We start from the raw sequence: 27,463 nt of genomic DNA, 5'->3' as shown, positions 1-27,463 counted from the left end.
TCTCCCCAATCCTATTCAAAACTTCATCATTAGTTACGTGATTTACACATCTAATCTTCAGCATTCTTTTGTAGCACCACATTTCAAAGGTTACTATTCTCTTCTTGTTCAAACTATTTATTGTCCATGTTTCACTTCCATACATAGCTACACTCCATACAAATACTTTCAGAAACGACTTCCTGACACTTAAATCTAAACTCGACGTTAACAAATTTCTCTTCTTCAGAAACGCTTTCCTTGCCATTGCCAGTCTACATTTTATATCCTCTCTACTTCGACCGTCATCAGTTATTTTGCTCCCCAAAAAGCAAAACTCCTTTACTACTTTAAGTGTTTCATTTCCTAATCTAATACCGTCAGCATCACCCAACTTAATTTGACTACATTCCATTATTCTCGTTTTACTTTTGTTGATTTTTATCTTGTATCCTCTCTTCAAGACACTCTCCATTTCGTTCGCCTGGTCTTCCAAGTCCTTTGCTATCTCTGACAGAATTACAATGTCATCGGCAAAACTTAAAGTTTTTATTTCTTCTCCATGGATTTTAATACCTACTCCGCATTTTTCTTTCGTTTCCTTTACTGCTTGCTCAATATACAGATTAAATAACATCGGGGAGAGGCTACAACCCTGTCTTACTCCCTTCCCAACAACTGTTTCCCTTTCATGTCCCTCGACTCTTATGACTGCCATCTGGTTTCTGTACAAATTGTAAATAGCCTTTCGCTTCCTGTATTTTAACCCTGCCACCTTCAGGATCTGAAAGAGATTATTCCACTCAACATTGTCAAAAGCTTTCTCCAAGTCTACAAATGCTAGAAACGCTTTCTTCTAAGATAAGTCGTAAGGTCAGTATTGCCTCACGTGTTCCAATATTTCTACGGAATCCAAATTGATCTTCCCCGAAGTCGGCTTCTACCAGACATGGGGCAAAATGGAAGGCAGCGTCGGTATCACCTGGGATTGAGGCGAGCCAGTAGATGGGTCCCCAGGGCGCTGAGCGGACGGCACCGCCGCTGAAAGCAGACGGCGAGCGACAGATCCCGTGTGATGTCAGGGGCGCATCTGACTGAGATGCTGGCGCACCTCACCAGAAGCTCCCAAAACCAGACACATAGCGCGTCCGAGGCAGTGAAAAATGCGCTCTTCGAGCCAACGCCGTGAACCTCGATAGTGGCGGTAGTAGACGACATCGCCTGAGGCAAAAGCAGGTATCTGCCGCTGCACAGGATCCTGATGCAGCGGATGTAGCAAATACATCAAGGTTCGATGACGGTGACCGTGGAACAACTCAGCTGGCGAGCGACCATCTCGGGGCTGTGAGCGATACGAGGACAAAAAGAGCAATAACGCGTCCTTCCGAGAATGCGACTCTTTCAACTTCAACATCTGTGACTTGAAAGTCCTGACCAATCGTTCGGCGGCACCGTTTGACTGTGGCGAAAACGGCGCGGACGTCAGATGTTGAATACCATTGGCCTTGCAGAATGACTGAAATTCTGTGGACATGAATTGTGGGTCATTGTCGGAAACAATTGTCTGTGGAAGACCTTCAATGCAAAAGGTAGCAGATAACGCTTGGATGGTGGCAGGTGAAGTCGTGGAAGACATCGGGACAACAAAAGGAAAATTACTGAATGAATCTATCACAATCAACCCTGGAGCATTCCAGAATGGACCAGCAAAATTGATGTGTAACCGCTGCCAAAGGATGGTGGCTTTTGGCCATGCAAAGAATTTCCGCGGTGGTGCTGACTGTTGTTCGTCACACACCATGCAAGAAGAGCACATATTCGTAATCGCGGCATCGATTTCGAACCAAGTACAGTGCTGACGAGCAAGTTGTTTCGTTCTCACTATACCCCAATGTCCTTAGTGGAGAAGCTTTAAGACAGAGGACTGTAACGAACGTGGGACCACGACCCTGGACTGATCATTATCAGAACGCAACAGCAAAACACCACGTCGTACAAAAAGTTTCTCTTAGTGAGCACAAAATCGGCGGACCCACGGGTCCCCGATCCGTGACTTTGAAAAGGGCCATTGCATAGCAACAAAACGCAGAACGGTAGCAAGGACAGGGTCGGCAGTTGTGGCTGTAGCTACACGACGAAAATCAATCGGAAACGATTCGACTACATCATCGGTTTCCGAATCAATGAACATGCAAGCAAGTTCGGAGGAATCGAATGCCCTATCCTCAGCAACAGGCAAATGGAACAACGCATCGGCGTTTCCGTGATTAGCATTGGAGCCATACAAGATATCGTAGTGATACTGAGAGAGGAAAATAGACCAGCGAATGAATTTCTGCGCTGTGCTTGGAGGTACAGGCTTGTTATGATGAAAAAGCGATGTCAAAGGTTTGTGGTTTGTGATTATGGTAAAGTGACGACCAGACAAGAAGTCATGAAACTTTGTAACACCAAATACGAGAGCCAGTGCTTCTTTCTCGATCTGTGAATAATTTCTTTGCGCAGACGAGAGCAATTTGGACGCAAAGGCAATAGGGCGATCGTGCGATCCATCTTTGTGCACAAGCACAGCACCGATCCCGAAATCCGATGCATCCACCATCAACAAGAGGGGCTTCTGGGGATCGAATGGCGTAAGGCAAGTATTGGAAAGCAACGCCGATTTCAACTGGCGAAAGGCGCGTTCGCATTCCGTCGTCCAGACGAACGGAACACCCTTAGGGCGTAAGCGATGAAGCGGAGCTGAAATGGAAGAGGCCTGTGACACATAGCGATGGTAGTAATTTACTTTTCCCAGCACACTTTGTAGCTGCTTCAAATTCTGCGGCGACGGCAAGTCGTGTATGGCACGAAGGTGCGTGGGAGTGGGATGTATGCCTTGGGCATTGAGTACATGTCCCAAGTATGGCAAGTCTCGAGCAAAAAACACACATTTGTCCTTTCGCAAGCGAAGACCATTTTGTCGCAAGACCTGAAATAATGTTCGGAGATTGGCCAAATGTTCTTCTTCCGTCTTTCCGGAGATCACAATATCGTCCAGATAGTAGGGACCGACCCACAAACAGTTTGTAGATATTGCTGAAACACTGCAGGGGCGGATGCACACCCGAATGGCTGTCGTTAGAATTGATACAAACCAAGATACATGTTAACCAACAAAACGCGCTGGGATTCTTCGTCCACTGGTATTTGCAAGTACGCATCTGCTAGGTCCAACTTCGAAAAATATCTGCCTGGGCACAGTTTGTCAAAAAGATCTTCCGGGCGGGGTAAAGGAAAAGTAGCAATCACTAGTTGTGGATTCACTGTTGCCTTGAAGTCCACACAAAGTCTCAATTTTCCCAAAGGTTTTGGCAAAATTACTAAGGGTAATGCCCAGAGAGAAGCCTGCACACGTTCAATTACACCTTGTGATTCCAAATTGTGTAATGTTTTTGCAACCTCATCACACAATGCGTGGGGAACATTGCGCGCTTTGAAAAATGTTGGTTGTGCGTTTACTTTCAGTTCCAGATGTGCTTTATAGTTTTTAGCGCAAGGCCCGGTGCAAAAATGTCTGCAAATTCTTCACATAGGCGAGGAACACTGTCTGAAGGCACAGTCTGGTTCACTGATAGGACATGATTTACTGCAGACAAGTTAAACAACTGAAATGAATGGAAACCAAACAAGTTCACTGCAGAAGAAGAACGAAGGACGTAAAATGACAAGTTTTGTTTGTCCATTGTATGTTGCAAGAAGGCTGCACTGTCCTAACACAGGGATCTCTTGACCTGAATAGCTAGTTAACGTAACACTTGCGGCACGCAACGGAGGTGTGCCCAGCAGTTTTTAAGTGTCTTGTTTGATCAGTGAAACTCCAGCTCTGGTATCGAGCTGGAATGGTATCACTTTTCCGTTAATGTCCAAGTCTACAAAACGTTTATTTTCCTGCTGACGACAAGAGCGACTGTCTCGTGCAACGTGAACTGACACTGGTACATAATCACTTGCGACTTGACGGGAGTTCCGGCGATGTCGACGCACACTAATTTTTGGGACGAACACAGTCACTGTTAGAGAGAGTGGCACTGGGCGGAGTGGAATGAACTACATGAATTTCCATGGGCGAAGTTTCGCGAGCCTGAGTATCCTTGGTTCGATTCCGATTCCGGCGCGAAGCAAAGAGCCTGGAGTGGTTTTGAGTTTCCGATCTGAGCTTTTTCTGCCAAAAACACTTTGAACATGTCCTTTTTTTATACAGCAAATAGCTTGGCGTGACGGGCAGTTTTCACGCGAATGTTTAGTAGCGCACCGCGGGCATGATCTGAAAACTGCATTTGCTTGCCGGTGCGGGACACGTGGCTGAGAGCCTGGCGGCAGCGCAGCGGCTGGGTGCAAGGGCTGTTTACTGCTCCATGCAGCTCGCCCGGCGGGCCTGTTAACCTTCACACGGCTGGTGAAGTTTCAAATGATTCCTGGGCAAAGTCAAGTGTGTCCTACCAATCCAATATGTCCATCACTTGTTTAAGGGAGGGATTGACAAGTTTAAAAATCTGTTCCCTTATACGAACATCAAAAACGTTCTGTGCAATTGTATCACATACCATAATATCTGAATACGGGAGTCCACATTGACACTCAAAAGCACAATCCCTAGTAAGGCCTTGCACAGTTGCAACCCACTCCAGATTAGTCTGACCTGCCATACGTTTTGTACGAAAGAAGGTATACCGTTTCGCAACTACACTGATTGATTGTTTGAAATATGCATCTAACGCAGATAAAATTTCTTCATAGGACAGAGTTGCTATGTCGCGTCGGGGAAATAATTTGACTATCACACAGTAGGTCTGCACACTGACGGACGACAAAAGAAAAGGTTGCCACTCGTTACCTTGAATTCTGTAGGCGGCGAGATAGAATCCAATTGGCGTGACCACTCCATCCAGCTTTCCAGTGCAGCATCAAAAGGTCAGAAGGTCGGTGCGGTGCAACTGCGCGTTGTGGCTGAGTTAGCGGTGGAGCGACGGCTGCCGCATCGTTGTGCATTGCACGTTAACCCTGGACGAGCTGTCCAAGGGCATCCAGTAATTCCTGCGTCTGCTGATTATGTAAGCGATAAAATTCGGACAGTACATCTAGAGATTGTGGCGAAACCATTACACAATTAAATCAGGGCAGTATAGATAAGAACACCGTTTTTACACTCGTTGCCAATGTTGCGTTGGCAGAAGAGCCAACACCGTGTTACTAGTGGAGGCCGAAACGCACGCGTTTTAGCTCAAGCAGGCTGGCGTGAGGAGGGAAGGCCTATACTGACTTGACGTCTGGAACACGACAAGGAACTAGAATTCAGAAAGCGGACGTAATTAGTTTGATACTTAACTTTAATCCATTACTGATGAAAGTCGCTCTTGACGGTACATGATTCTTAATATTATCTGTTCAGAACACATTCATAGTAACTGAATATGGCGCCTTGCTAGGTCGTAGCAAATGGCGTAGCTGACGGCTATGCTAAACTACCGTCTCTGCAAATGAGAGCGTATATAGTCAGTGAACCATAGCTAGCAAAGTCGGCTGTAGAACTGGGGCGAGTGCTAGGAAGTCTTCCCAGACTAGACCTGCCGTGCGGCGGTGCTCGGTTTGCAATCACTGATAGTGGCGACACGTGGGTCCGACGTATACTAACGGGCCGCAGCCGATTTAAAGGCTACCACCTAGCAAGTGTAGTGTCTGGCGGTGACACCACACACTTAATAGATCATTTTCACAAAAATAGAAGGAAAAGAATACAAGTATACAGATTCAGATATATGGGTGACTCCGCTGCTTAATAAATGAACCACAAATAAAAATTTAAGAACTGCATACTGACGTCGACAACGTACCTGAAAATATAAAATTTACAACTGAAAGACATCAGAATAACCAAATTAGCTTTCCACATACGACTATCAAAAAACAAAACGATAATGATATGTTTAAAATTTACTGTAAACCCACAGCAACGGACATTATCATCCACACAGTGTCACTCAACTAAGAAAACTGCAAAAAAGAGCTTGACATAATAATGCCCAGTCAGAAACACTTGTTACAATACTAACACGGTTACAAAGCTAGCAACAAAATTTAAAACAAAAGAAAACAAAACACAGAAATTCAAACAAAAACACAATAGAACCATAAACAATCACAAACACTCAGTACCATAACAACTACATAGAATAACCAGGAAAGTATAAGAGGAGACACAAGATGCTACACGATGATATAGAAACACAAACTCACACATAAAATTACCAAGTTATCAGGAGTGTGTATAAACATAGCATATCAAAAGGACAATTCTATGCAAAATTACACTCCAATATGGTCAAAAGACATAGGCATATACCAGAAAGTAAGTATATATCAACTAAATTGTAACACATGTGATGGAAGATATGTAGGACAGACAAGGAGAAAGTTTGATGCCAGATACAAAGAACACATATGAGCCTCTAAGTATGAGACAAACCACTCCACATTTGCAGAAGACCTAAGGGAACACAGGCAAAAACCAACCTCTAGAGAAGGAGACATGAAAATAATTAGAATAAGCAATAAAAAATACCTTCTACCTTCCAAAAAATTACCACGTACGAAAAACCAAAGCAGAAAAGAAAACACTGTTTGACAGTCAGATATACGTAGGCTAACATAAACTCTCTGCTTATATTAACAGATAAAATAGTGGAATTACGCTCTAACAGATGATTAATGCCACCCAACCCACTACCCCTCACACTTCCATGAACCCCACCAGAAAACATTTAAACTAAAATACAAAGTAGCCGAAGACCATCACTTTTAACTAGCGATTATATTCACACTCAACTTTCTACTACAACTCGCCTTGACACACATCCACACACACACACACACACACACACACACAGAGAGAGAGAGAGAGAGAGAGAGAGAGAGAGAGAGAGAGAGAGATTACGAGTTATAGTGCGATCTCCAGCAATTAGTGCAAAGAATATGAAAGTTGTGAAGAAAAAAGTTCGTTACGTGAAAACGTGCTACGTTTCACAAGTGAAGTTATAGTGCGATCTCCAGCATTTGACCAGATGAGAGGTAAAGCAAATGCCAGCCAAAACTGTAAGTAATCACTTATTTACGTAAATAATAAGACATGAAATGTTTTATAATCTATAAATCTCGCATATGAAAAGAAAACTGTATCATGCTAGATTCCACTGAGAACGCCTTAAAGTAAAAGGCGAAACGCGTCAGAAACAAATAAAATACGTTTCTGCAAGGAAAAGCGTTTTTTATTTACTTAACAAATATATTCAAAATCATTTTGTTGTTTATGTCTTGAGTTTGAAGGGAGTCTGCATAAGTTTTTTGGTCCTGTGTTGGATGGCATTGATGAGTCTGAGCTCACGGGAAAAAATCTTTTCCTTGTGTCGCCGTTCTGTCGTGTCTCATTGCTTTGAGCATTAGCAGCAGATGAGAATTTTGTCTAATGTAAAACTTCATGTAGATGTCTGCTTATTTCTGTTAGTACTTTAAGTGCTTTGAATACTTGCCTACATGACTGTTTCCATTTATGATTCGTTATAATTCTCACACTACGTCTTGCAGTTTGAACAGTTACTTTGTTTTAGAGGTATCTACCCACAAAATTATGCTGTAACTGTCGCAAAGTATGTCATTTTCGTAATGTCGTGTCTTTTATACAGCTGAATTTGTGCAGGATGGAAAGGTCTGAACTCAGTCTTTGACTTTTATATTCTATGTACTTAATCCTATTTACATTTTCATAATTATTATCATAAGGAATTCTGGATATGTGGAGTTATCTGCTATGCACTCATCACTGAAAAATTTCCATTAATGTTAATGTCTTCATTGTGTTTGTTTGTCAGTTTGAATTTTTTTAAAAAAGTGTTTCGGCAATTTCGATATACAAATTTATTTCGAGTCACCTTTGGTTTGCATTATTTATTCCACGTTGGATTTTGATATTAGTGTTATGGGTCTATAATTTTATGATTCATATTCATTACCCCTTTTCTATATGGTTTATCAGTGCTGTTTTCGAGCAGTCAGGAAACCTTTGTTCTGAGGATGATGTGTTGATTAGTTGTGCAACATGGTTTTTGAGCTCCAGCATATAATATTTAATTCCTATAATTTCGAAGTACAGGAAACCCCCGCTTAATAGAAGGAAGGAAGGAAGGTTGAGTCGTTGACAGGCATGAGCAAAAGAGAACGAAAACTTGCTAGCTTTTGGAAGAAATGGTTTGCGAAGATAGATTACAAATACATACACACATATTTGTACACACATCTGTGCCCCCACTATGTGCCAGCTAGACAGACAATGCCAGGGTCACAGTTTGGCAAGTGGACTAGAGTAGAGTAATAAACAATTCCATGTCACAGACATGGGCAGCCACTTTCATTTGCTAACTGTTTATGGGCCATATAGAGGAAACCTTCTTAGCATCCCAAAGCCCTTTGTCGGTTCAGATTTACTGATGATGTATTCATTATCTGGACTTAAGGTTAAGACACCCTATTCCCATTCCTCCATAACCTCAACAGCTCTTCAATAATCTGCTTCACTTGGACTTCCTCATCCAAAAGTGACAACATCCTGAACATTGACATCCACCTCTCAGATAAGTGTATCCACACCTCTGTCCAATACGACCTAGTAACATTACCTGTATTTTGACAAATGTATCCCTGTACACACCAAAAATCGCTGCTACGCTGCCTGGTGGAAAGCATGTCTGTAGTGGCGAGAATTCCCATGACCGCTATTATAAAGGTCTCATTAGGGCCCCAATAGTCAAGCATTCTCACCCAGCCCTAGTCCGCAAACAGATTTCATGTGTCCTATCCTCAGACAGCCCTAATCCTCACACCAACCCGAAGGGCCAGCAACAAAGGAGTCTACCCCCTTTGTCACCCAGTATCACCCTAGGCTGGAGCAACTAAACCATGTCTTTCATCAGGGCTTCGACTATCTATCATCACGCCCATAAATATGGGCTGTCCCACTCAGAAGTTATGTAACAGTTAATACTTTCATACACTCATATGGGCAGCAAACTTCGTGTAACGTTTTGTATGTGTAATGGGCCAAACTAGGTCGCAAATCGTTGTAATGAATTAATTAAGCTGCTTTACCGTGTTGCTAGGCAATGTAATCAACAAGGTGATACGCGTCTCAATTAAAACTGAACCTCGATAATTTGAATAAACTTTCTGTCCACTTTTGTCAAAATCAGCACTTTTCTCAAAATTAATTTCCAACTTCTTGCATTAAGTCCAAACGCATTTCTAACTACTGTACACGATGTACTGGGCAGCTCGATCACGTACTGGCATGTAACGTATTTCAAATTGAGTGTGCAGGTTTCAGTTTTCCTTAATGGCCTGAACGACTCTTTTGTAATAACGTGATGTGTGTATCTCACATAAAGTTTAAATGAAACTGGATTTACTCTCCATTCGGGTCAAGATCATAAAATAAAATTCATCACATAGGTCAGTGAACTGTACACGTGCACTTTTTTTGCACTCTAAGTGATAACTCATCTCAGAGTAAAAGCCACACATAAATTCGCACTTTTTGTATGCTTACTAAATTCAAAACACCTTTCTATTAAACAAAAAAAATTATGGCATGTCATTATTAAATAAACATTTCTGATTCTGAATAAACTTCAAGAATTTGTATTTGATAATCAATAAAGTTTTATCGCCTGAGAGAAATATTAGTTTGTTAAGACGAATTCAGATTACAGTCAACTCGGTTCTGGACGATGGCGTCACGAATCGACACTTCCTTGGAATGAACGAAATACTTGTACTGAAAAATACTGTCCGTTGAGTAATTTACTGACTTTCATAAAAAAATTTGGTACCCCTTGCATCGCTACAGTGTCCCCAAATCTGTAATGGGCTTAGATCTAAGAATTACAGGAGTCACTGGAGCATGTAAGGGTTGTTCACTGTGCTGTTATACCTTAGTTCATCCATCACAAGATTCATACCACAAGTTGTAACATACACTTTACATAAAATTTTACATGAATAATTGTAAATGGGAGCCTAACAGACATTGCCCGTTTAAACGAATGTCCAAAAGTCAATGAATTTGTTAGAATTTCACTTTTTGACACTATGCACTTCACACTCACTACACAACACACACACAACACTTCACTATTTGGTGAGAAGCCCTTTTAACTAGCTGCGCAAGGCAGGGATTGCAGCCTGTTCCGATAGAAAATGAATAGAACTACGACCTGTAACGAGCCGTATACACACCTATAGGTGGCTCGGTCATCTTCTTCTTTCATGCTTTTCAAACGTTTTGAATAACATATTAACCACTAACATCATCTCTGTTTCTCCACCGTGTGTCTTGCGATTCTCTCTAGGGCATATTGTTTTGTCAACAGAAAAACGAAGTGAATGCGAAATTCTTCCAGTTATTCGGCGATTGTTTTTCACAATTTGTTTAATAAAGATTATTTCCTTGAAATCTGAATTACAGCATTTATCGTCTGTTTCACGGCTGGAAGTTGCTTACTGCAGCTTGGGAGTATTTTCGTCGATGTGTGTATCGTGATATAATGCTGTGTTTAATAGGTTTCGTTCGTTAACCCGTCAAGTTCTGGTTTTTTGTTATAAAATCATGCTACAGATTTGCTTATGCATTTTTGGCTTATTGTGCAGATTTGCCTCTTCACCATGAATATTGTGAGTACTGTTCACCTGTGCTTATTTTGCTGCATTTTTGTTGTTGTATACATTGTCATCCAATATTGAAGTTTGTTCCGCCACACAACTGTCCTCAGTTTATATTAGACAATAGTCCTTCCATCTTCCTACCATCGTATCTTCACGAGATTTCCTTACCATAATCGTAATCTGTTCATCATGAAATTCAAATAATTATTTCCGTATGCTTTGTATCATACTTTCATTGTCTTCAGCTCATGGTTTTCTTCTTATTATGTTTTCCAGTTTATAACGTCGATTAGACTGTTACATCAGCTTCCTTTTCACTCCTTTCTCATATTTCCTTTAGCTTTGATCATGTCCATTACACAAACATGAAATATACTTTCTTCCATTAATACATATAAAATTCCTTCAACAATTCGTAAACATAAAATACTTATGCCTCTAGGGTTGCATTCCTTTCAACTTAACTAACCGTCTTGAAATCAGTTAATCTTTCTTTCTCTTGTTCCGAAATCTATTAACTGTTTCTTTCTCTTTTCATGAATTATCTTTTCTGTGAACTTCTTCATTTTTATCTTTTTAAATTATATTATTGTGGTATGATTGCCACAACACGTACATAATAATTGAATAAAATAATCCTCATAACTGTGTATAAAATAATGAATAAAATAATACATCTTGTAGCTCATCCTGTAGCTCAAGTCTAATATCAGTGTCCTGTTAATAAGTACTCTTCGCATTCTCTTTTCTTTCATTTTCTCTTCATAAATGGTACATATCTTCATACTGATAATATTTATTTATCTTTGTGTGGTGGAATAAACGTTTTATCACATCAGAATTACAGTCAGCAAGTATATAACTTCCTTCATGGGCAGTTTGTATTATACTGTATGGTCCAGTATATAAATACTGCCATTTCTTATTTAACTTTTTTTTTATCGAGGCCTTAGGATACTTTATCGCCAATATTTCTTCTCCAACAGCATAGGTTATTACCTACTTCACATTTTTATCGAATTTTGCCTTTCGTAATTGAGCTTGATGTTGTAGATTTAAGTAAACTTTAGATGCTTAGCCAGTCTTGAGAATCATCCTTGCCATACATCACTTGGCTGGGCGAATATCCTGTAGAAGTATGAGGCAAGTCGTTATAAATACTTTCAAATTCTGATAACCACTCGATCCATTTGTAATGTTGGTGTGTGTTATAGTGTAACACCCCAAGAAAACCGAAAACCCAAATAAGAATGTCATGACAATTTGAAGTAGGGAACAGTGTTATTCTGACAGATACGACAACTTTGACAATAATATAAAACCTTGAAGTTTTGATGAACACCAATTTCAATAATTACTTATCTCGCGTCCGTCGGCCGTCGTAATTTAATATATTATTATTGTTATTATTATTTTTTGATTGTTGCCGACTTGCGTGGTGGGCCTTGATAAAAATGATATTTCATTCAATTTTGATTTACGATTAGCTGCTTTTGTGAAGTTCTCCTTTTTAACAATATTAATGTTAAATTATTTGTTACGTTAATCTTAAAACATGAACATATAAGTTGAACAATGTAATAAACTTTTTATATTAATTTCCTCGGCTAGTCAGCTCACTTGAAAGCAAAAGATCTTTATTTATTAATTACAATTGCGACCCACACACGCGCGAGAGTACTTTTTCTCTTACCTCCGTTAACCATTGCATTGTAGTCGGAGTCCTGGCTCTGGCTCTCGGCTGTGGTACTGAAAATAAGAATCTTAAAGCTACGTTATTTTCTGCAAATTCGTGCGGCTGTGGAGAAAAATGTGTCTTACGTTAAAAGCGGGCGAGTATTTCGCTTCCGCTAATTTTTCATAAGTTAATATCGCCACATAAGGGCGCCGTTGGCTGCATCGGCCGCTGCGATTGTTGAACTGTAAATTACTTGAATGCAGGTTAATTCAAGGAAGGCGGACATGAAATCGGGATCCCCTCTTACAAATTAAAAGTGCACAATAATATTAAATCAATATATTATCTGCTTAACTCATAGAAATATGCTTACATTTGCCAGCACTCGCAAGATGTCCGTCTACACACAACCAAGACAAGAGAAGAAGTGAAGACGACAAAAAAATTAAAAAAAGAGCGTATCTTGTCGTCTCTTAAGATCATTTTATTATAGTTCTTTGCACTCGAAACTTACACAGAGAAATTATTATTTTATGGGTTACATTATAAAAAAATATGTATCATTCAAGGTTTAAATGTTTCTTCTTTATAAATACTGTTTTTAAGTGTTTTCTCATTACCTCACTTGGGACGCTAAAATGATTATGTCATCATATAAAGCTAGAAAGAAAGAAAGTTTATTTTTAATTAGCTATCAAACATCTTAGTAATCTCCAAATCAGTACGACGGCAGTTAAATCCAAAGTAATATGTCGGTCAGAGATAACATTTATTGTGGAAGAGAGTTGTAAACGCAGCGAAAAGGAAATTCAATGCGTCTACAATGCTCGATCATGGAAAAGTTAGTCGCTTGCTAGGTTGCGTGCTATCAAGTCGAGTGAGTGCACCGTTTGTTAAAGTACTACAAACGGAACGCTACGAGATTGTTTCTTTCAAAAAAATAGTATTGTCTGCCTTTGTTCTCAGTTATTCTGACTTGAGAACTTGAACTGAAGTGATATTCTGATAGTGTATGACGAGTTAATGAACTTTAATTATTTGAGATATTGTTGGACTCAACCTTCATCGAAGCGAACAGTTACAGCGAAGAATGGACATAATTTCGAAGACTGCAATACCTGATTAGCCTGGAGTAGGAAACATTAATACGACCATACGAAGTTACGACAAATACGCCGATTGCAAAAGTAGTAATTGTCACGATCACCGAACTGAAAAGAATCGTAATTGATCTGATCCATCGGTGCGTGTGTGGTGTGATGGTTATACACTAACTGCTAAGAAGGAACAATAAAATTGTTCGTCAGTAATGGAAATCTCACGTGTTGGCTCCATCATTAATTGAACTGTATGGTAGTCAAAATTAATTAACTGTGAACACTTTAATTGAAAGAGTGACTAGATGAACATTGAGCATTGAAAAGAGTGTTTTGCCGAAATAATATCACGACGCACGAAAGCTAGATAGCATTATAGACTATCTCTGGATTTGCGTCGTGCCGTAGTGAACAATTCTTTCTAGCAGCGTAACAACAACTACTGATACTGAACCGCAAATGAATTTTTCCGCGCTTCAGTAATGTGAAACGACGCCGGTGATGAATGATTCGCTCAATACTGCATTAAGTAATCGGGCGTAGCAAATCATCATAAAACCATAACAGACAATTGAAATCAGCAGCTCGCATCGCTGAGAAGACTGTGCGGACTCGCAAACGGATTTTCATACATTACGCGAGGAACGATTTTCTTTAGAGATTTTCAGGTGCTGTTCCACGTTATCCGACGGGGACAACCATCACTGCGCGTTGCGTCTCCATTCCACCGACCGAGCTGTAACAGTAGCGGCTCAACATCAACAGCGACAACAAATGGGGAGAGGGGACGTCACAATAGGTACGTAGAAATCGATTTAATTCGCGGAACAATCTTTCAGTTGGATTCCCTCAGGGATAAAAACGTTTTATAAATTGTATTCCTTCAAATTCTCTCTTCAGAGTCTGCTGGTGTAATAGGCAGCACTGTCTGTCGATATCATTTACCGTTTCCCAATCTCTGTAATGAAATCATCGACAAATTTCTTATACATAGGACACATCTGTAGATTCCTCAAAGGATACAATTCCACATACCTCGAAAAAATATCGTAGAATGCCACAATATACTTAAATCTTCCACGAGTAGTAGGACATGGTCCACACACATCACAAGACATCAGTGTCAAAGGTTGGTGTGGTATGACTGGATGTAATTCAGTTTTTCGGCAATAGTTGATGGGTTTAATTTTCTGGCAAATCTTACATTTCTTTAGAATGTCACTAGCCAAGCGTTCTAAGCTCGAATGGTAGCAATATTGGGCTAACTTGGCTTTGGATGTGTATACCACAGTAAATATTCCAGATGTTCCTTTGCAATGCATACTTTCCACGGTTCATCATGAGTTTTTCTTCAAAATAATATACTAGATTGTAAAGTATATAGACTACTAGAATAATTCGTTACTCCTTGGCTGATTACATCTCGAATAGATTTCCAATATGGCTCTTGTTCTTGCAACAGTGACATATTGTGACACAACTTTGAAATTTGTTTCTCACAAAATGCAATAGACAGATTCATTATTATGAAATATAAAGTCTGTTACTCACGTTCTTCACTATCCTGTCTTCTACGCAAACGAGATAGAGCATCTGCTAGAACATTGTCCTTACCTTTTAGATATTGCACTGAAATATTTTATATTCTTGAAGTAACAAGGCCAATCTGGTTAACCTTGAGTGAAGCATTCTTCCCGTTAAAATATAAGACTAAGCTTCATGCTCACAAAATATAGTTATTCTTTTTCCATAGACAAAATATCTAAACTTTTTAAGCGCCCATACCACAGCTAGTACCTCTAACTCTGTGGTACAGTATGCCCTTTCACAATTAGAGAGCGTTCTACTTGCGAATCCTATAATCTTAATGGTATTCATATGTTGTGGATCATCCATTATCATCCATTTGCAAAAGCGTATCAGCTAGGCCTGTTTCAGAAGCTTCAGTAGCAATGCAAAAATCCTGTTCATATTTTGAATGATGTAACAACGGGGCATTAACTAAAACGTCTCGGAATTTGTCAAATGTTTGACTACACTCGGAGGTCCATTCCCACATGATGTTCTTTCATAATAACTGTAAACATTTTTGGCTGATAAATGGATTAGGCAAAAATCGGTGGAAAAATGAGGCTAATCCCATGAAGGATTTTAATTCCTCTTCATTTTTAGAATAGCACTCGTTTTCTTAGGATTCTGCATAATACCGTCCGGCGTAATTATATGTCCTAGGAACTTTAGTTGACTTCTGGCGAATCTATATTTCATTAAATTTACTGTTACTCCATACTCTAAGAATTTCGCTAATACTTTTTCAAGCAGATCGATATGTTTCTCTCATGTTTCGGAAGTGATCAGTAAGCCGTCCACATACAAGGTAACTCTTATCGAGCAAATCTCGTCCAAGTACAGTGCCTAGCACCGATATAAATAAACCTCCACTAATATTTAGTCCAAATGGCATAACAGTGAACTGGTAACTTCTGCCCATAAAAATAAAAGCAGTGTACTTCCGAGAATCATCAGAGATTTTGGTTTGCCAGTATGAACTTCTCATATCAAGGGATGTCAGGAATCGGGCATCACAGAATTCTGAATTAACTCATCTAAATTCTCAGGTTCTGTCTGTACCAGTATGATTATCTTGTTTATCTTTCTGGCGTCTAGAACTAATCTGACATCAGCATGCTTTGAGGACCGCCAAAAGAGGGCTAAATATTCAGAATGAGAGGGCTCCTTAATACCCCAAACTAACATTTTGTTAATTCTTTCTTGACTGCCTCTATCTTTGACCAAGGAACAGAATGGGAAGTCCGACAAAAACATCCGTGTGGATACATCTTAATGTCATATTCAAAACCTTTGATTATTCCGGACGTTTGATAAATGCTGGCAGATAATTATTTAACAAGCAACACAAATCTTCTTGTTGACTTGCAGATAGGTATTCGGATTAGATTTTCTCCTGAAGTGTAACTTGACTTATTTCTTCTCTAGTGAATTCAATATAGAAAATATCACCAACTAAATTACAGTCAATACCAATATAGCTAACCACTAACTCCATGCAATACTGATCCGAGACTATTTTGCGCTTTATCATAGAGACTTTCAAAGCGCGTTCGGAGTTCAAGGTAAAGGCTCCAGCTTTACACAAAAAATCTAGACCCCCAAACACATGTTACAGTCATTCTTGGAACAATCAAGAAGATACTTTCTATTGAAGCCCCCCGCATTATAATGTTGACTCGTGCCTACTTTGAGACCTTTTGCGCTTTTGCACTAAACACTCCAGATATAGTACAACTAGAGACATGAAATGTACGCACTTTTGCTCCTCGACTAATTTGTTTAAAACAATCTTGCGTCATTACGCTAATAGTTACTCCAATATCAATCAAAATTTCAACATCAATACTATTTATTACTGCTTGAACTACTGCCTGCAAAATTCGTCCACACTTATTCGAAATGTAAGGCGTTTCTTCAATCAGTTCATCCCTTGAATCCAAAATCATCATTATACCTCAGTACAGTCACTTTAAAATGATGCCTACCCTCCTCATCCTCTCCAGTCATCCTAGGAATGCATTCGGTGACCAGTTATAGTTTACTCTTTCAGTAGATGTCATATTCGGTCGTTCACGAACTTCAACAATATGTACAGTATGGTCTGAATTTGGTAATTGTTTCCCTCGCGACTTTATTGTTCCGTTAGCAAGTGGTTTGGGTCCATGTGGTTGTTGTGCTGGTTGAGTTACATTTGCATCTACCCATCGAACTTCAGGTGTTGAAGATGTTGAAGGAAAACGAGGTAACTCACCAAAGAAAAAAGTTGTATTTGTTTCTGAAGCTCTATTAGTAGTCTGTGATCTCAGTGGTGTACCTTTTCCAAATGAAAGAAGTTGATGGGAGCATTAGTGTTGCAACCACATACATAAATCAACCTGTTGGGAACGAATTCCTTGTTAATACACAAAGTACATTAAGTAGGTCATTGGTATACCAACATGTAAAAGCAAATGTTGTTAGTGTAAGAAAAAAATGGAACTCACCAAAGGAAAAAGTTGTATTTGTTTATGAAACTCTATTATAAGTCAGTGGTTCCAGTGGTGTCCCATTTCAAACTGAAAATAATTAGATGTGAGAATAAGTGTTGCAAACAAGCACAAAAATCAACCTGCTGGAAACGAACTCCTTGATAGTACACAAAGTACATGAAGTAGGTCCGTTTTAACCAACATGAAGAAGCTAATGTTATCAGTATAAGAGAATGAGGGATCTCACAAAAGGAAAATGCTGTATTTGTTTCCGAAGCTCTATTATATGTCTGTGGTGCCAATGGTGTCCCTGTTCCAAATGAAAAGAAGTTGATGGGAGCATAAGTGTTGCAACAACACACATAAATCAACCTGCAGGGAACAAATTTCTTGATAGTACACAAAGTATATCAAGTAGGTCATTTTCATACCAACATGAAGAAGCTAATGTTACCAGTATTAAAAAATGGTGGAAGTCACCAAAGGAGAAAGTTGTATTTGCTTCCGAAGCTCTATTTCAAGTGTCAATTTTCAAATGAAAGAAAGTTTACGGGACCATAAGAGTTGCAAACCCACATAAATCAACCTCCTAGGAACGAATCCCAGGTTATTACACATAGTACATCAAGTAGGTCATTTTAGACCAATATAAAGAAGCTGTTGTTATCAGTGTAAGAAAATGAGGGAATTCATCAAGGGAAAATGTTGTGTTTGATTGTGAAGCTCTATTATTAGTCTGTGGTTTGAGTGGGGTCCCTTTTCCAAATGAAAGGAAGTTGATGCGACCATAATTGTAGCAACCACACACAATAGTCAACCTGCTGTGATCGAATTACTTGTAATAGACAAAGTACATCAAGTAGGTCATTTTTATACCAACATAAAGAAGCTAATGTTGTCAGTATACGAAAATGAGGGAACTCACAAAAGGAAAAAGTTGTAGTTGTTTCTGAACTCTTTGATAGGTGTGTGGTGCCAGTGGTGTACCTATTCCAACTGAAAAGAAATTGATTGGAGCATAAGTGTTGCAACCACACACAAAAGTCAAACTGCTGGGAACGAATTGTTTTGTTAGTATACAAAATACATCAAGTATGTCATTTTTATACCAACATGAAGAAGCTAATTATACCAGCATAAGAACATGTGGGAACTCATCACAGGAAACAGTGCTATCCGTTTCCAAAGCTCTATTATTAATGTCTGGTGTCAGTGATGTCCCTTTCCAAATGAATGTACATTGATTGGAACATAATTGTTGCAACCACACAAAAAATCAACCTGGTGGGACCGTATTTCTTGTTAGAACACAAAATACATCAAGTAGGTCATTTTTGTAACAACATGAAGAAGCTAATGTTATCTCTATATGAAAAAGAGGGAACTCACCAAAGGAAAAAGCTGTAATTCAATCCAAAGCCATATTATTAGTCTGTGGTGTCACTGGTGACCCATTTACAAATGAAAGGAAGTTAATGGTGGCATAAGTGTTGCAACCACACACATAAATCAAGCTGCTGTGACGAATTCATTGTTAGAACACAAACAACTTCAAGTAGATCATTTTTATACCAATATGTAAAGGCTAAAGTTATCAGTTTTAGAAAATGAGGTAACTCACCAAAGGTATAAATTGTATTTGATTCCAAAGCTCTATAATTAGTCAATGGTGTCGGTGGTGTGGCTTTTAAAATGAAAGAAAGTTGATGGGACCATAAGTGTTGCAACCATACACACAAATCAACCTGCTGGGAACGAATTCATTGTTAGTAGACAAAGCACAACATGTAGGTCATTTTTATACCAACATGAAGAAGCTAATGTTATCAGAATAAGAAAATGATGGAACATGAGCAAGGAAAAAGTTGTATTTGTTTCCGAAGCTCAATTATTTGTCTGTCTTGTCAGTGGTTTCCCATTTTCAAATGAAAGGAATTTGATGGAACCATAAGTATTGCAACAACAAACATAAATCAACCTGCTGGGAACAAATTTCTTGTTAGTACACAAAGTATATCAAGTAGGTCATGAAGAAGGTAATGTTATCAGTATTTAAAAAATTGGGGAACTCACCAAAGGAACATAGTTGTATTTGTTTCCGAAGCTCTATTTCAAGTGTCAATTTTCAAGTGAAAGAAAGTTTATGGGAGCATAAGAGATGCAAACACACATAAATCAACCTCCTCGGAACGAATCCCAGGTTATTACACAAAGTACACCAAGTAGTATAAGAAAAAAGGGAACTCACCAAAGGATAAAGTTGAATTTGTTTCTGAAGTTCTATTATCAGACAGTGGTGGCAGTGGTGTCCCATTTCCAAATGCAAAAAAGTTGATGGGGGCGTAAGTGATGTAACCACACACGTAAATATACCTGCTGGGAAAGAATTTCTTGTTAGTACAAAGAAGGACATTGAGTAAGTCATTTGTATACCAACATGATAAAAATAATGATATCAGTATAATAAAAAGGGGGAAATCACCAAGGGAAGAAGTTTTATTTGTTTCCAAGTCTCTATTATAAGTCAGTGGTGCCAGTGGTGCCCCATTTCCAAAGAAAAGGAAAATGATGGGAGCATAAATGTTTCAACCACACACAAAAATCAACCTGGTGGGAACGAATTTCTTGTTAGTACACAGTGTACATCAAGTAGGACATTTTTATACCAGCACGAAGAAGCTAATACTATCAGCATTAGAATATGAGATAACTCACCAAAGGAAAAAGGTGTATTTGTTTCCAAAGCTGTATTATAAGTCTCTGGTGTCAGTGGTGTCCCTTTTCTAAAAATCAACCTGGTGGGAACGAATTACTAGTTAGTGCCCAATGTACACCAAGTGGGTCCTTTTTATACCAACATAAAGAAGCTAATTTTATCAGTATACGAAAACGAGGAAACTCACCAAAGGAAAAAGTATATTTGATTCCAAATCTCTATTATAAGTCTGTGGTGCCAGCGGTGTCGCATTTCCAAATAAAAGGAAGCTGATGGGAGCATAAGTATTGCAACCACAAACATGAATCAACATGCTGGGGACGAATTTCTTGTTAGTACACAATGTACATCAAGTAGGTCCATTTTATACCAACATGAAGAAGCTAGTGGTATCGGTACAAGAAAATGAGGCAACTCACCAAAGGAAAAAGTTGTATTTGTTTCTGAAGCTCTATTATAAGTCTGTGGCGTCAGTGGTGTCCCATTTCCAGATAAAAGGAAGTTGATGGGACCATAAGTGTTTCAAACACACACATAAATGAATCTGATGGGAACAAATTTCTTGTTAGTACAAAAAGTACATCAAGTACGTCACTTTGATACCAACATGAAGAAGCTAATGTTTTCAGCATAAGAAAATGTGCAGACTCACCGAAGGAAAATGTTGTTTTGTCCCAGTTCCAAAAGAAACTCAGTCGATTGGAGCATAAGTGTTTCAACCACTTACAAAATTCAACTTGCTGAGAAGGAAATCAACGTTAGTGTACTTCGTTCATTCATCAAGTAAGTTGTTTTTATATCAACCAGAAAAACTTATTATTATCAATATAAAAAAACTGAAAGAACTTACCAAAAAAAGTACTATTGGTGTATTAGTCATCTGTGGTGCAAGTGCTGTCCCTTTTCCAAATGAAAGGCTCTCGATGGGAGCGTAAGTGTTGCTGCCACACACAGAGATCGACAAGCTGGGAGGGAAATTCTGGTTAGTACAAAAATGGTTCAAATGGCTCTGAGCACTATGAGACTTAACATCTAAGGTCATCAGTCCCCTAGAACTTAGAACTACTTAAACCTAACTAACCTAAGGACACCACACACATCCATGCCCGAGGCAGGATTCGAACCTGTGACCGTAGCGGTCACGCGGTTCCAGACTGAAGCGCCTAGAACTGCTAGGCCACACCGGCCGGCCTCGTTAGTACAGATCATACAAGAAGCAGGTCGTTTTTATTTCAACATGAAAAAGGTAATGTTATCAGTATAAAAGACTTAAGAATCTTACCAAAAGAAAAAAGTTATTTTGTTTCCGAAACTCTATGAAAGAAAGTTGATGGGAACATAAGTGTTGCAACCAGAAAGGAAAGTGAATTTGCTGGGAAGGAAGGCCATTTTACTACATGTAGATTATTTTCATGTACTTTCCTGTCAACTTGAAAAATTAATTTAATATTATTAATTTAGTGAGAGCTTACCAACAGAATGGAAACGCATTAAGTTCCACACCTATCTTAATTTAATGTCTCATTTGCAGCTGAGACCGTGTCTGTAGACCATAAATCATGCAACCGTACACGCCAATTAAGTTGCTTTGAATTATGAACATATTACAACGTGTTGTGTTTTAAGTAGGTTATTTTCATGTCAGATTGGAGAATCGAATTTTATGGGTATAAAGCCATACAAAGTACGCACTGAAAAGAGAAGATATGTTAAATTCTCACATTTTATAGTTAACTATGGTTGAACAAATGTCTCATTAACAGTAGTACTGTAGTAGTTTGAGCATAAACTAGGCAGCAACACACCTGAATCAACTTTCAAGGCAGTTTGATTCCTTTAGTACATCGAGTAGGCCTTTGTCATGCCAACGTTGAAAATCCAATTATGTAAGTATGAAAATACAGAAAGTACTTACCGAACGTAAGAGGTTGGATTAAGTTATGCACCTCTCATAGTTAACTACTGGACAATTGATGTCTCATTTGCAGCTGAAACACAGTCGATGGGAGCATAAAAGTATCGAACACACACCAAAATCAACCTACTAGGAAGGATAACCCCAGTGATATACATAGTATATCAAACAGGTCATTTTTATGTCAACTTGAGGAAACATGAAAGAGGATTAAGTACATACCACAAGGAAGAAGATGTATTAATTTCCACAACTCTCATAGTTAACTATAGTGCAACTGATGTCTCATTTGCAGTTGAAATTTCATCAGTGGAAGCATAAACGTAGAAACAAAACACCCAAATCAACCGGCTGCCAGGGACGACAGAAGAAAAGCTAAAGATTGTTCCGGAACAATCTTTAGCTTTTCTTCCTTTCGTTGGCTACACTTCGTTTAAAATAGCAAGAATAGTCCGAAAATTTCAGGTAAAAGTGGTTTCCTGCCCACCATCGAAGATTGCGGACCTTGTGGGTTAAGGACAATCTATTACTACGAAAGGCCGGAATTTACAAGACACCGTTCCAATGTGGTATGGCTTACATAGGTCAAACCACACGCACCGTGAAAGAACGCTGCACTGAACATCAACGTTAGACCCGCCTTTTGCAGTCAAGCAAGTCCGCTATTGCTGAACATTGTATTTCTACTGGACATTTAATGGAGTGTGAGAAAACAATGATTTTGTCTATAGCAACGTCTTTCTGGGACTCCATTATTAAAGAATCCGAAGAAATACGACTGGCGGAAAATCTGTTAAACCGTGACAGCGGCTACCAGCTGGACAGTGTATGGAATCCCATCATCTCCACGATTTGCTCATATCGAAGACGACAGAGTGCGTCGACGGCCGTGGCTAACAGCAACGCAGAGGGCGACTGAGTTCCGCTATTCCACCGAGAGGGCGCTGCCTGCGGGCAGTGTGGTTCATCAATCAGGTTTTCGACACATGTGCAGAATAGTTACAGTCGCTATATATTGCGGAACGGAGGACGTTTTCGGTGCCTAGTTAAAATATCGTGCGAAGTATTGAACGACGACCGGCTGCAAGCCCGAAATATGTTTGAACATTCAATTCCCGGGAAAATTTTAAAATTCACACTTAATAATACACAGTCCACAGGAGAATAACTGTGCACAAGCACATACCCATGTCAACCTGCTGATAAATAAACTGTACTGTGCTATTCACTGCCAATATACATATGCAACACTCTGTTAATTACAGTTATCTATATGCATCTTTGGCTCAGAAACTTGATAAATAGTTGGCTAACACAGAAAAGAGTAACTGAAAGTGGCTAATTGGGTGGCCTTCTAGAGTAGTTGAGCTAGGTATTTGGAAGAAAAGTAACCACTGCGTCAGTGTTATGGTTGGAGTGGTGCAGAAAATCCTTATTTTTGGAGTATTAAATCATCATAATTTGGTTATAAATTATTATCAATCATTATGTAACCAAAACCTGGAAGAGCAGTTGAAAAGAATTGACAATGTCTTAAAAGGAACCTATGAGATGAACACCAACAAAAGGAAAATGAGGTTAATGGAATCTAGTCGAACTAAATCAGGTGATGCTGAGAGAATTAGATGAGGAAATGAGACACTTGCAATAGTAGATGAATTTTGGTATTTGGGGAGCAAAATAACCGATGATGGTCGAAATAGAGAGGATATAAAATGTAGACTGGCAATGGCAAGGAAAGCGTTTCTGAAGAAAGGAAATTTGTTAACATCGAGTATAGATTTCAGTGTCAGGAAGTTGTTGCTGAAAGTACCTGTATTTGTATGGAATTGAAACGTGGACGATAAATAGTTTAGACAAAAAGAGAGTAGAAGCTTTCGAAATGTGGTGCTACAGAAGAATGCCGAAAATTAGGTGGGTAGATCACATAACTAATGATGAGGTACTGAATAGAATTGGGGAGAAGAGAAATTTGTGGCACATCTTGACTAGAAGAAGGGATCACTTGGTAGGACATGTTCTGATGCGTCAAGGGGTCGCCACTTTAGTATTGGAGGGCAGCATGGTGGGTAAAAATCGTAGAGAGAGACCAAGAGATGAATACACTAAGCTGATTTGGCAGGATGTAGCTAGCAGTAGGTACATCTAGATAAAGAAGCTTGCACAGGATAGGGTAGCATGGAGAGCTGCATCAAACCAGACTCTGGACTGAAGACCACAACAACATAAGTAACCAAGAAGTATTGTGATAAAAAAACAATAATTATAGCTTACTTGTGGAGAAAAATGGACCGCCCATGAGATTGGAGATGAGGACAAATGCCTCAGCGTTTTGACCAAGGAGGACACTGACATGTGTCCTCAGAGGAAGACAAGTGTCTCAGGACATTGACCAAGCAGGTCTGGCAACAATGCACAGTGGACTGATACCGTTACAGCTTCCTTGCTCTTGTACTTACACGTCTAACATTTTCTTAAGTGCAGTCAGAGGTTGACAACCTAATGAACACCCATCAGCTGTAACACGTCCTTCTCTGTACTTCACGGATGGGACCACACATATTGTGACTTAATGCGCTCCAGCCATTCGTCAAACCCAAAGCCTTCCAACAGATTGTCACAGTCTGTAGCATTCTACATCATTGCAAATCACTCGTTTTAAAATCAGTGTCCCTCCAGTGGCGTTACTCTTTGCACCATATCAAGGGTCACTTAGAACAGACTACAGAAAAACTTTGGCTTTTACGGAACTACTCGACAGAAATATCCTATAATTTTTAGCTCTCTGTGCACAGTCATTATGCTAGCTGGATTGCTGGTAGCACTTTGGAACTCACGAGTGATTCCTTCTGCCAATTTCACGCAATTTTCTACAATTATATGTCGTAAGGTAATGTGACTGTAAGAGTGACAGTAGGAAGGTACAAGATGACAAAATTTCCAGTTGGTGTGATGAGTGGCAGCTAGCCCTACATGTGGAAAATTTAAGTTAATGGGGATGAGTAGGAAGCTCAAACCTGTAATGTTCAGATACAGTTTTACTAGTGTCCTATTTAATACAGTCAACTTGTTTAAGTCCCTGGGCATAACACTGCAGAGCGATATGAGGTGGAACGAGCATGTGAGAATTGTGGTAGAGAAGGCGAATGGTTGACTTCAGGTTACTGGTAGAACTATGGGAAAGATTGGTTCACCTGTAAAGGAGACCACCTACAGGATGCTGGTGTGACGTATTCTTGACTACTGGCCGAGTGTTTGGGATCCATAGGGTAGACCGGGGCAATGCTGACACCTAGGGAAATACCGACACGATAGGTTTTAGTTGTATTTTGATAGCGAAGCGCTGCTTCTTAGTGCTGCGTCCTTGCGGACGACACCACAGCTAGCGCTCAGTGTGCTTATGTCTTCTACGCATTCCAGAAGTTTTGTGGTATTTTATCTTAAAATTTTATAGTTTTCAGTGTAAAGAAGGACTTCTGAACAAGTTAAGGTAATACTCCAATCGTTTGTGTCACTAAAATACAACATATACAGCTAGATATTACATATTTTGACGAACATTTTGGTATAGTAGTTGTAACATTTCGAAGTCTGTAGTAGTCTGTAGGGTTAGGTATCCACCATCTTGTCCCTCGGGGTAATGCCAACATCTCACTCGAGGCAATATCGACAGGATGTCGGTATTTCCCCATTTGTCCTAATATTTTACAGGAGATTTTTTATTGCATAAAAGTTTGTTTTTATTGTATTCAAAATGGTGAGATTGAGAAAACGGACGACTGGGAGGGGTAAATGGGATGAACAAACTCTTAAAAGGGAATTTTAGCTAGTTGAAAGGGGTAGCTTGAAAGCAAAATCAGCAGCCTAACCAGCGTTGGGAAGAAAAGCCTATTTTGCACCCGAACAGGAAGCTATTGTAGCTGACCATATAAAGCAATTTCAAACCAGTTCTATGGTCTCACATTAACAGACTTACAGACATGTATACGACCGTGCAGAAAACTTAAATATTAGATACAGCTTTAACAAAGGAACAAAAATGGCAGGTGAGGACTGGGCTTTCCGCAAAAGGAACTCAAACTTAAGCCAAAGGCTGCCTTCTGCTGCAAGCCTTATCCAAATTCTGGCTTTTAATAAATCTGATGTTGATTTATTCTTTTCAAACTTGGATAAAGCATATCAAAAACATCAAATTAAGGCAATAAGTGTATTCAATAGGGATGAAACTGGGATATCAACAGTTCAAAAGCCAGGAGGGGTTCCAGCCCCTTAAGGCCAACATCAGGTAGGCTCTGTGACGAGTCGGGAACGAGGGAGGAATATTACGGTGGCCTGCACTGTAAGTGCTTCTGGGTTTACATCCCACCCATGTTCATCTATCCCCGGAAGCAGATGTCTCCTCAGTTGGAAAAAGGAGGGACAACTGGGGCCATATATAGATTTTCACATAACGGATGGTCAAACGAAGATCTTTTCAATGATTGGCTTAAGCACTTCAAAGAGAACACCAAAACAACCAAGGAAAACCCCGTGTTATTAATTATGGGCAGCTACAGAAGTCACATCTCTCTAGATAGCTATGAGTTTTGTAGAGGTTTCTACATCACCGCATACGTCACACAAATTGCAGCCTTTAGATTTGGCTTTTTACGGTCCTCTCAAGAAGGCATTCAACATTCAGTGTGAAAGGTTCTTAAGGGCTAATCGCTTCTAGAAGATATCAGTTTATGATATTGCTTCGACCTTCAATGAAGCTTACATCAATATCGCAACCATGGAGAAGGGCGTATCAGTACTTGGTGCAGCAGGGATCTTCCTATACAAACCAGACAAGTTCGATGATTTGGATTTCATCTCTGAGAACAGAATCCAAACTCCGGTCATCATTGACCCAGAAAATGTTGAATAACCAACGAATGGCGATGGCGTTCACGATGGGAATAATGCAGTCACTGAGGAGCCTGCAAACACAAACCAGGAAAGGGCTGAAAATTCACAGCGTTCCTGGAAAACTAACAACTTGAATCTGACTGGACCTTGTGCTAATCCAGTAACTTGCTCCTCTAGGTCAGATCCTTGACCAACTCTTTCTCCAAAAACTTCTCAGGTTACAACTCACTTCAGACAAGCCTTAGAAGCTTTATCGCCCATGCAACAACAGCAACAACAACAACCACCTCGCGATGGTGTCAAACAAAAAGTTGACCGGAAGCAACATTCCAGTATTATGATGTCCATACCCATGAAAACTGTATTGGAGGAAGCACAGAAGAAAGGAGTCATTAGAGA

Source organism: Schistocerca gregaria, chromosome 9 (assembly GCF_023897955.1).
Source record: "Schistocerca gregaria isolate iqSchGreg1 chromosome 9, iqSchGreg1.2, whole genome shotgun sequence".
NCBI lineage: Eukaryota > Metazoa > Arthropoda > Insecta > Orthoptera > Acrididae > Schistocerca > Schistocerca gregaria.
The sequence above is the reverse complement of the archived record's forward strand: the minus strand, read 5'-3'. Positions refer to the sequence as shown.